Consider the following 11944-nt stretch of genomic DNA (forward strand, 5'->3'; position numbering starts at 1 on the left):
TGATCAGCTGTTTAAAGACATTACATTGTGTGAATCATCCTTCCAATGGAACTTCCATCCCCACTGAAGGGAGTCAGCAGAAGGGAATGTGTGTGAGCTCCTCTGAGACAGTGAAAACAGGTAAAGTAGTGATGAACAAGGCACAACAGAAGGTCATTGTGGGAATTACACCTGTGGAATTGTTCTGGATTAGGAGCCTTCAACTCTCAGTGGAGACAACTGAGAAAATGGTGTGAACATACAAAAATGGTGTTGAAAAGTAAGTAAAAAAGCATCCACTGTCCTTCCAAATGCAAGGATGGAAAGATGCCAGAAAAGAAAAAATATCAGGGAGGCCTGGTTCAAAGCAACAAAAAAGTTTTAAACTAAAAACGTGACATGACCTGACAGATGCTATAAGCTTCCAAGGATTCAAAGCTACTTCATGGAGAAAAAGTCCATAAAGGCAATTAAACATCATGAGACCACTTCTGGCTCAGAAAGTTTGTGAAACACTTTAAAGTAGATTCTGGGAGATAATTTGGGACAGTTCTATGTAAACTCTTTCCCCTTGCTCATATTCTCCATAGGACCTTGTTAGACTTGCTGATTTCTGGTCTAACTCAGTGCAGACATTCTTACATTTTGTGTTGTCACATCTTATCAACAAGTCCTTCCCCACAGGGCTGCTCCCAATCCATTCTCCTGCCAGCCTGTGTTGATACCAGGGGTTGCCTCAAACACCTGCAGGACCTTACACTTGGCCTTGTTGGACCTCATGGGTCACTTCAGTGTGCCCTGGTGGCCAAGCAGGCCAATGGCTCCTGGCCTGGCTCAGGGATGGAGTGGCCAGAGGAGCAGGGAGCTCATTGTGCCCCTGCCCTGGGCACTGCTGGGGTCACACCTCGAGGGCTGTGCCCAGCTCTGGCCCCTCAGCTCGGGAAGGACCTGGGGACACTGAGCACATCCAGAGGGGACAGCGAGGCTGGAGAGGGGCTGGGAACACAAACCCTGTGAGGAGCCCCCGAGGGAGCTGGGGGTGCTCAGCCTGGAGAAAAGGAGACTCAGGGCTGCCCCCATCACTCTGTGCAGCTCCTGAAAGGTGCCTGTGCTCAGCTGGGGCTGGGCTCTGTCTGCAGCAGCACTGACACACCCAGAGCACACAGCCTCAAGCTGCACCAAGGGAAATACAGGCTGGATAGCAGGGAAAGTTTTTCACAGAAAGGGTGATAAAGTTCTGGAATGGCTGCCCAGGGAGGTGGTGCAGTCCCCATCCCCGGGTGTGTTTAACAAAGCCTGGATGTGGCACTGGGTGCCAGGGTTGAGTTGAGGAGTTGGGGCTGGGTTGGACTCCATCTTGAAGGTCTCTTCCAACCTTGTGATTCTGTGATTCTGGAGCTTGTCCAGGTCCCCCTGGATGGCCCCATCCTTCAGGAAGGTCACTGCAGCCTCAGCGTGGTGCCAGCTGCAAATTAGCCAGGGTTGTGCTCAGTGTCACTCTCTGTGTCATTAATGAAGGTTTTCATCAGTGCTGACCCCAATGAAACCACTGGGGGACACCTGTGATGTCCATTAGAACACGAACCACTGACCACTTTGAACCATTGACCACAACCCTCTGGATGTGATCAATTCCTTATCCACTCATCAATTCCACCTCTTTCTATTTCCTGAGAAGGGTGTTGGGGATAAGATGTGCCAGAGGCTTTACAGAATTACAGATAAATGATGTCTGCAGCCCTCCCCTTGTCCCCTGATGGAGTCACCCCATCAGGGAAGGACACTGGGCTGGTCAGGCAGGATGTGCTTTTGGTAAAGCTGTCCTGAATCCCGTCCCTGTTCTCCAGGAGCCTCAGCACAGCTCCCAGGAGGATCTGTTCTGTGATCTTCCCAGGCACAGAGGTGAGGCTGACAGATCTGGAGTTCCCAGGGCCCTCCTTTCTACCTTTTTAAAAAATTCTTTCAAGTTTCCCATTTTTCCATTCCAAGGGACTTCCCATTCACCAAGGACTGCACTTGACTATCAGATAAATATGTAATTTACAGGAATATATTTTATTAATATACCCTTAAATATGTGTTATGTAATTTATTATATAAATTTCTATTTCAATCTGAGTCAAAAGCTGCAGCATTCTTGCAGTTCTGCTTATAACTTCTCTATTGCTACGTGGCCAAGATTCATCTTACCACACTTTAGATGTTTAGATGGATGAATTTTTGAGGAATTTCTGTGTTCTATGTCCTCTGTTTCTGGGGATTGAGGCCTCCTGAGACCATCAGGAGATTTCAGAAACATCTGGGAATTTCTCTCCTTCCAAAACCTGGATAAAACTGAAATTGGAAGGGAGACCAACAACGTTTACACTGTGTTTACATACTTGGCACTCACTGAAGGAATTGTATGTTGTCATCTGACAGCACCTCTTTATCAGGAGGAAAAGACATGCAGAGTCTCAAAGAGCACAGAAAGGCTCTTTGTGTCTGACAGAAAATAAAGCTGACGATGAGAACTTCCAGTTCCACGGGAGTGTGGAAGGAGCCTGCTGCTCAAACTGCACTTTGAGCCCAGGCTGGGGCTCTGGGTTTTGTCATGAGGAGCCTGTGAACCTCCTGTTGCCGTATCTGAAGAGATGTTCAGCTTCCAAATGGAAGACACCAGCTACTCCCACAGCTGAGGTGAGAGCCAGCCCACGGATTTCTCTTCAGCTGCTTTGTTCCTGCAAAGTCCAATTCTCCAACCATTCCCATCCAAGGACAAACAATCATTGCTGAGTGAAGCTTTCTGCCTTCTAGAAGTCATGGAATCAATGAGGTGGGAAAAGACCTTCAAAATCACCAATCAAACCAACTCAATCCCATGTTCTCCTCTGAACTGTGTCCTCAGTTGCCAGTACACGTGATTTTTGGACGATTCTAGGAATGATGGCTCTACCACTTTTCTGGGCAGTCTGTAGGGACACAGAGGAGAAGATGGACAGGGTGTTGGCAGCACTGGCCAGGAATGGAAAGCACAACAAAGTGCTGAGAAGCTCTAAGGGAAAAGCTCTGAAATGTCACTTATGTCCCCCTGAGGGTCAGCAGGAGGTTTGAAAGAGAAAATTGAAATTTCCAGTGAAATATTGTTAAAAGAAGAATATTATCTTCTTCTTTTTTCTTGCCTTGTTTTGTTTGTCAGGGGCTGGTGGTTGCAGGAGGAGTGGTGAAATTACCCAATGACAGGCTTGTCCTTAAGTGGCACCAGAAGCCAGGGTTTTAATCAGGGATATTTCCAAATTCCCAAATAGATATTTAATTTAAAAGCCCCAAATTTACCAACATATTGGTTTTTTGTTTCTCAGAACAGAATTTCAAAACCTTTTTTTCTCTAAAAGTTTTACTTCAGAGATTTATTTCTCGACCAAAGTTTTTTGACACTCTGTAGAAAGAATTGGAAAAAAACCCATTAAAATAACAAAGAATGTTAATCTGTGCCTTCTCTGATATTTCAAATATCTATAATGAGTGATCTTCAAAAGGATTGATTGATTACTCTGAATTTCCACCTACAACTATAAAGAAGCTCAATATACACAAAGCTTTTGTGTTTAATAAGCATTTCTGATTGTTTCTAAAGAAAAGAAACCATAAATAAGTACAGGCCTAAGCAGTACTCCTTATCAGTTCTTAGAATGATGGATATTGATTGTAGTGAGATATGGATATTGATTGCAGTGAGATAAGAAGCTTAAACTAGAAATTTTTGAAGAAATAAATGTTCTCTGAAGGCTGAAAGTTGTCTGTGGTTCCTGTCTTGTGGTTCCTTGAAAAATCCTTCCACCAATTATTCAGGCATTCCTGCACATTTATCTGAGTGTGACTGATGAGGCAGAAGTCTCCTTTCAGGTGCATTAATCTATCCAAAGAGTGTGGATGTCCATCAGAATCTTTTAAATCTTCCTTTAAAAGCCACCCAATAAAGTACTCACTTTAAAACCTTGAAGATGATTGAAGGGGATTCCACCTGAGAGTTTTTGTGCTGCAGATGGATCTCTGAGGATTTGTGGCCCAAGTCCTGGCCAAGACAATTTCTCCTTAATGAAAGCACGATAAAGACAGGAATGAAGCAGATTGGAGGAAGAGGTCACTGATCTCTCCAGCTCCCACCTCCAACTCACTCACACACCTTCCCTCATCTTCCAGACACCTTTTTCAGCAGCTTGTTGGGAAGGATGAAAGTTTGACAAAAAGTCTCACAGATATGTGTGCTTGGCAGAAAGATTTTTGAATGTAGAATCTGAAGAAGGAATAGAGATGGAAGCAAGTTTTGATATAGAAGAATAATAGATGTGTAAATTGAGCTGAGCCAGTCTTACTGTGTAACTAAGAAGGCAAATGGTGTGTTAGTTAGAAGGGGTTTTTATGGCTTAGAGCAAAGGATAAACCCACCACAAACAAGAAGATGTTTTTACCAAGCACAAAGAGAGCAAAGGCAAACAAACATGCCAATGTTGCAAGTAGAAAAAAGGTCTCTGAATTTTCCACTGCAAGAAAACTGAAAAACAACTTCTAGCTTAAACTGTAATGTACTAACTTTTAGTGATTGGAGAACAGTAACATGAATATGGTAATTACAGTAGTTATGACAGGCTATAGGTAAAAGTTAAGGTATAGATTGGTTCTTATGCATTAAGATGCTCAGCAAAGGAAAGTATATAATGCATTGTAACCAAAATTAAAGTCTCCAGGCTTGTCTACAGCAGCTGGAAGATGCAGTACATCCTCCTTAGACAGTTCCTACTAAAATTACTAATGACCAACTTGTGGCTAAATTCAAAGGTCACGCTCCCCATCTGAACTCCCTTGATTTATGAACTGGTTTTGCCACTTGGGACAGTTCTGCCTTCCTTTATCTGCAGGCACAGACATATTGCTCCCTTAACCCTGCAGTGAAGTGTTTTTCTTTTAATTTCTCTGACAGGATGTCTTGAGTTCTTTCCTTGCTGCATTCCTGGCGAGGTGAGGATTAATTATCCAGCAGCTCAAGGTCTTTGATTCTCAAAACACCTTCAGTTTTACATCTGGTCTTCTCTCCTTGCACAAACCACTTTGGAGGGAGACTCTCCTGTGACCGTGTTCACAGGGGTCTGAGGAGGATGAGGGAAGAGACGAGGATCTGACTCCATGTTTCAGAAGGCTGATTTATTATTTTATGATATATATTACATTAAAACTATACTAAAAGAATAGAAGAAAAGGTTTCATCAGAAGGCTGGCTAAGAATAGAAAGGAATGATAAAAAAAGCTTCTGTCTTGGACAGAGAGTCTGAGCCAGCTGACTGTGATTTGCCATTAATTAGAAACAACCAACATGAGACCAATCCCAGATGCACCTGTTGCATTCCACAGCAGCAGATAATCAATGTTTACATTTTGTTCCTGAGGCCTCCCAGCTTCTCAGGAGAAAAAGTCCTAAGGAAAGGATTTTTCATGAAAAGATGTCTGCGACACTCTCCACTGCTGTAGGAGGAGAAGTGGGAAAATTTTCAGCCATAGAAGACCAAAAAAATCTCTTTTCCTTCAAATGGAAGCAAATGACTCTCCAGTGAGGACTGCAAAGGTCTGTGATTGGCCTGAGCATCAAGTCTGGTTTAGCCAAGCCAGGTTTTAATGGAAGGAGCTCATGGCTACATTTGCAAATGCAACTCATGGAGTTTTCTCTTGAGGAACTGATGCCTCTGCTGTTTTATTTGCTGCAATTCTTTCTGTGGAATGAGGGAATCGTCTTTTATCTAGAGAGAAAATTTTCTTTGTTTCCTATTTCTCTCAGAACTTCATTGTCTCAATGTCTTACTCCATTTATTACACTCTTTTTTCCTTAATACACTGTCTTGGGTCCTGGGTGCTGCATGTATATAGAATTTATATGTGAAATAGCAACACCCAAGATAAGTCAGGGTTTGAAAATGCAGCTTTAGCCATTACAAAATATCTCCTACTTGTGCTTACACAAAGGGAGTAGCTGTGTCTGCTGCTGCTGGTAGTTTATCATCATTTAGGAAGCCAGACTGCAAAATAAGGAATATGCTTTGTCACTGGAGTGTAACTGCTAATTGCATTCAGATATGTCCTTTTTTTCCCTGCTTTTTCCCTGTATTTTTTATTTTCTCTGCAAATTTTCTCCCCCTGCACTTGGCTGAAAGCCAGTTTTCTTAAATGGGATATGACAAAGCTAAAAATCATTTTCCTTCTCTTGTAGAAATCCCTTCTGCTGTTCCCATGCTGCACAAACCCCTTTGCATTGACATAAAATCTGATCTCCTACAGGAGACTGTGGCCTTCCTTCCCTTATCTGAGCCTGAAAAATCACAGAATTACTGAATTTTTGGCGTTTGAAGGGACATTAAAGATCATCCATTTCCACCCCCTGCCATGGTCAGACACCTCCCACTATCCCAGGTTGCTCCAAGCCCTGCCCAACCTGGCCTTGGACATTTCCAGGGATGGGGCAGCCACAAAATTCTGTGCAAACAACCAAAGGGAGGTTCATCCAAAATGTCTGTCTTCATCTCCTCTAACATGAACATGACAAAAACATGAAATTAGATAAAATATTCACAACAGGAGAACACTTTCTCCTCTGGCTCTGTCAAACCTAGAAGAGAAAAGCAAAAGCCAAATTTAGGAAGCAAAAGCCAAGCAAATGCATTTCAGAAATAAAAATCTTAAGAAGAAGGAGAAGAAGAAGGAGAAGGAGGAGGAGGAGGAGAAGGAGAAGGAGGAGGAGAAGAAGAAGAAGGAGAAGAAGAAGAAGCAGAAGCAGAAGAAGAAGAAGAAGAAGGAGAAGAAGGAGAAGGAGAAGAAGGAGAAGGAGAAGAAGGAGAAGAAGAAGAAGAAGAAGAAGAAGAAGAAGAAGAAGAAGAAGGAGGAGGAGAAGAAGAAGAAGAAGGAGAAGAAGAAGAAGGAGAAGAAGGAGAAGGAGAAGAAGAAGGAGAAGAAGGAGAAGGAGAAGAAGGAGAAGAAGGAGAAGGAGAAGAAGAAGGAGAAGAAGGAGAAGGAGAAGAAGAAGGAGAAGAAGGAGAAGAAGAAGAATCAGAAGAAGAAGCAGAAGAAGAAGCAGAAGAAGGAGAAGGAGAAGAAGAAGCAGAAGAAGAATCAGAAGAAGAAGCAGAAGAAGAAGCAGAAGAAGGAGAAGGAGAAGAAGGAGAAGAAGGAGAAGAAGAAGAAGAAGTAACCGCTGGAATAAAGTACCAGAGAAAGAGGAAGGTTTGTAATATCTAAGGGATTCCCCTAATCGAAGGTTGGATATATCTGCAGTGGAGGTGCCTGCAGCTGAGCTAATCCTTGTTTCCCTTCCTAGTCACAGAAATCTCCTTTACAGTCACCAAAACCAGAGCAGGAATTGCATCAGCCTAAGGCAGGCATGCAAAATAAACGAGAAAAAAATCATATCCTAAAAGTGCTGTTTCTCTCCACTGGCTTCAAAGGAACCTGTGTTGCCAACATCCAAAGGTGCATGAGGTGAATCCCACTCTGGATGTCTCCAAGACAAGTCTGCCACTTAAAGGAGATGCTTTATTCAAAAATAAATCACTGCCTTCAATAAATGAATAAATTGCAATATGAATAATGATTCCAGATGAACATGAAGGGGTGGAACTTAACCCTGATAAAAGGGGAATACTTCATGAGACAATTTTCAGTGATGGAACACATTCCCATAAAAAATGACAGAGAGCAAGAGTACGGTTTAAAACCAAACGAATTGGAATTTTTTTTAAAAAGTCAAGATTATCCAGAGGAAACATTAATAATATTGAAATAAATTTAGCAGGGTATGTCACAACTTGACAGCTTTAATCAGTCTGCAATTGCTAAAGGTCAAGGCAAAAATAACAAAATATATTACCCTAGACAAAAAATTCTTATATTTTTATCTAATTTACCTTTTCTGGACAAAGAGAAGATGGGATTAGACAAGAAAGGGATCTGATGAATATTCTAAAAACATTCTCAATAACATCCTATATTCTCAAAATATGAAAAAGAAAATCCATTCATCCTAATTTTGAGGTAATTAATAATATTCAAACAGGCAAATAAACAAAACCATCACACTCTCCTCTTATTTGGATCTGGATTTCCACTCTATTCTGAAATTTATCACTTCACTATTTGAGTTACTTACGTTTTTTTTAAGCAGGTGGTAGATACCTGATTTTGGCAGTTTTTCAACAGGAACAAGGATCATTATTAGAGTTACACAGAGAAATACCTGTTACAGAAAGCAAATCAGAGCATGAGTTAATTACAAAAATCAAAGTCATGCAGAACAAAAGGCCTCGTATTTCACATGGCAGAAAGGCATGGTGCAGGGTCACTTCAGGGAAAAGCTCCCCAAAAATGACTCTTTTGCACTTTCTTTTATCTTGGAACTGTCTCACTTCCATTTCTATTAATCATTTATACTTGCTTTACAATAAACAGTGAATAAATTCAATGGGTTTAATATCACTTCTTTTGTATTTTTGTCACAGCAAGACTGTCTCAGAATTCGCAGTAACTCTGCACATATTTTACATTTGAAATTAATAGTTCCTCACACATTGCTTATTTTAAATACCAGCTTTGTTTCTGCTCTCTCTTCAATCAAAGCATTGTCTGATTCTAAGATGCTGACATGACAGAAGGTGGATATAACACATCCTCATCCTAAAAACTGGTGGTTTATGAGTTGTTGTTTTTATTAATCTTGCACTAGCAAGATTAGCAAGAGTCAGATCTGCCTATTGCCGAGACAAATATTTTTTGTCTTATTATTTTTATCCCATCAGCATGCCACAAATCACTTAATGCCTGCCTTAAAACCTAATTCCTCTCCTACCCAATTTAGCCCAAACCCTTGTACAAAGGTTGCAGCGTCCTTTCCCAAGTCAGCCCTGATCTTTGCACTTCATCCAATTGCAGCCGTTTGCATTTCCCTTTTTCATCCCTCTGGCTTCTCCCCACCTGTGCTGCTGCTTTGAGGATGCTGCTTTTGGCATCTAATCAGATTTTTTAACGCGGGCAGATAGTGATAAAGTGGAATGATTTTAAACTGAAATAGGGTAGATTTACATGGGATATTAGGAATAAATTTTTCCCTGGGAGGGTGGGGAGGTCCTGGCACAGGGTGCCCAGAGAAGCTGCCCCTGGATGCCCTGGAAATGTCCAAGGTCAGGTTGGACAGGGCTTGGAGCAGCCTGGGACAGTGGAAGGTGTCCCTGCCCATGGGATGTTTTTTCAGGTCCCTTCCAACCCAAACCATTCTGTATTTCCATGATTCCATGGTAACTGAGTGTCTCACAACCCTCAGGAGCAAACTTACTCCATCCTTACAAGTGGTGAATGAAAGGTTTAGAAACGTTGGCAAAGATACAAGTCTGGGATTCAACCCATTTTCCCTTAGTGAAGAGATCCTTAAAATAGCTCATCTCTGCTGAAAGTGAAAATATGAGTTTATTCCACCAAGCAAAGATGTCTGCAGTATAAATGTTTACATTTATAAATGTGGAAGGACTATCACTACAGCCTCCTCTTCCATATGTACATCCACCCAGTGCAAATAAGGTCAATAATTCCTGTAATAATACACATTGCTCATGCTGATTTTAAGAGCTTTTACAGCCAAAGATAAAGCACATCCCTCAGATGTCTCCCATGACATCCTTGGCTTCTCACCAAGTACGTGCAGACTTAATACCATTAGATCTACAGGCAGCAGGAATTTACATATTGCAAAATTGCTGCAGCACCATTTCATCTTTCAAAACAACTTCTCCATGTGATTTTTTTTTTAAAGCAATAAATATACATCTGCAAATACATTAAGAATTAAACGGAGGTTGTTCCTTTTTCTAAGTGATGGCTGTGTTGATGAATGGAGGACCTGAGTTGAAGTTACAACAGTGATGGTATGATGTCATTTTTCCTTCTTTTCCTCAGTTTCCCCATTTAGAAATGGCAATGGTGGAACTGATCTCCCCTGGAGAACACCAAAAACACAACTGTGAACTCCAGAGTGTTTTTCCTCCATCTCTTGGAAGCAGATGCTGACACACACATAACTTTTAACTGCACAATCCCTGGATACAGATATTTTCCCAGGACACTTCAGCCCAGAGCTACCCACATTTAATTAAGGCTTTGCCATCAGCATGGAGAGCCCAAAGTTGAAGTTGGTTTTCTATATATTTGTGACTACCTCAGATAATTCTGAAGGATCTTTTCTGCTGAAAGATATTTCCATGAACATGGAGCCAGTTTTCAGCTACGAGCTACACAAACAGAACCCAGCGACAGAGCCTTTGAATGTTCCTTTTATTCATTTCTAGTTCTTTTTTTAAGAGCAATAAAAACCATCATTCTATCAATTCTGATGTTTTACACTTTAGGGCCATAATGAAATGCTCTGAATGAACAAGGATTGGAAATCTAGGAAAAAAACCAATCAGAGAAGTCAGCACTGGTAATAACCAGTATAAGCCTTAGAGCTGCAATTTTTGTGGGCATCTCTTTCAGGTTTATTTCTTTTTAAACAGCTTTCCAAATCATGTCAGGAAAGCAGGCTGGCTTAACACAATCATTTAGATTGCATGGAATTGTCTCCTAGTAAAATTGCCAGTGATCATTCTCATTTGAAGCACTTCAGAGCATCTCCTCAGAAATACTAGGCAGAAATTTGCAATATGAGTGGGAATTGGCTCTATGGGGGAAGCAAAACAGCCTGGGGATTCCTGAATAGCAAACAAAGTGTTGGTGAAATAATAATTATTACCCTCAGTGCTTGGGAGATGGTTCAGCACAGAGCCCTGCAGTGCCTCAGGCAGCCAGAGCAGGGTTTGTGTTCTGGGGAGAGAAGCACAGAAGGTGCAAGCAGCCCTTCAGCACATGGATAATTCAGTGTTAGAGGAGGGATAGAGGGTCAAGGGGAAACTCTGACAGCCCCACGCCCTCTTTCCTTTGTGCTTTGATTCGTTCCAAATAGAAAAGCTCTTTTCCTGCACAGATGAGTATAAATGTCCATGTGGCAGAGAATGAAAACAGCAGGAGAGGGGTGTCGCAGACATCTTGTATGAAAAATCCTTTCCTTAGGATTTTTCCATCCTGAGAAGCTGAGAAGCCTCAGGAACAAAATGTGAACATTGATTATCTGCTGCTGTGGGATGCAACAGGTGCATCTGGGATTGGTCTCATGTGGTTGTTTCTAATTAATGGCCAATCACAGCCCAGCTGGCTCGGACAGAGAGTTCGAGCCACAAACCTTTGTTATCATTCTTTCCTATTCTATTCTTAGCCAACCTTCTGATGAAATCCTTTCTTCTATCCTTTTAGTATAGTTTTAATATAATACATATGATAAAATAATAAATCAAGCCTTCTGAAACATGGAGTCAGATCCTCATCTCTTCCCTCATCCAAGAACCTCTGTGAACACCTTCACAGAGGGGAGTGTTTGATGGATTTGAGATTGCTGATGACCAGAAAATTATTTTAAAGATTCACAGAATGTTTAAGGTTGGGAAAGACCTCCAAGATCAAATCCAGTCTTTGACCAAACACCCTTTTGCCAACCAAACCATAGCAGAGTGCCATGTCCAGTTGTTTCCTTGAACATTTCCAGGGATGGGGACTCCACCCCTTCCCTGGCAGCCCCTTCTAGTGCCTGGCCACCTTTTCAAGGCAGAAATTCTCCCTGAAATCCCACCTGAACCTCCCAGGGAACAGCTAGAGGTCATTTCCTTTTGGAAAAGGCATTTAGAGGCCTAGAACTTCATAATATCTTGGCCTTGGAAACCAGAAGTAATGCTGCCCATATTTAATTTTCAACAGGAATGAACCTAGAAAACCCAAGAAAGCAGTTTGCCAATTTCCTTGTTGCCTTCAGCGTGTTTCTTCAGCAGTGATTTTCAGTATCTGATCATCTGTGAACCCCTGGGTATTTTTC

The sequence above is a fragment of the Melospiza melodia genome, chromosome 1 (genome assembly GCF_035770615.1).
Source record: "Melospiza melodia melodia isolate bMelMel2 chromosome 1, bMelMel2.pri, whole genome shotgun sequence".
Taxonomy (NCBI): Eukaryota; Metazoa; Chordata; class Aves; order Passeriformes; family Passerellidae; genus Melospiza; species Melospiza melodia.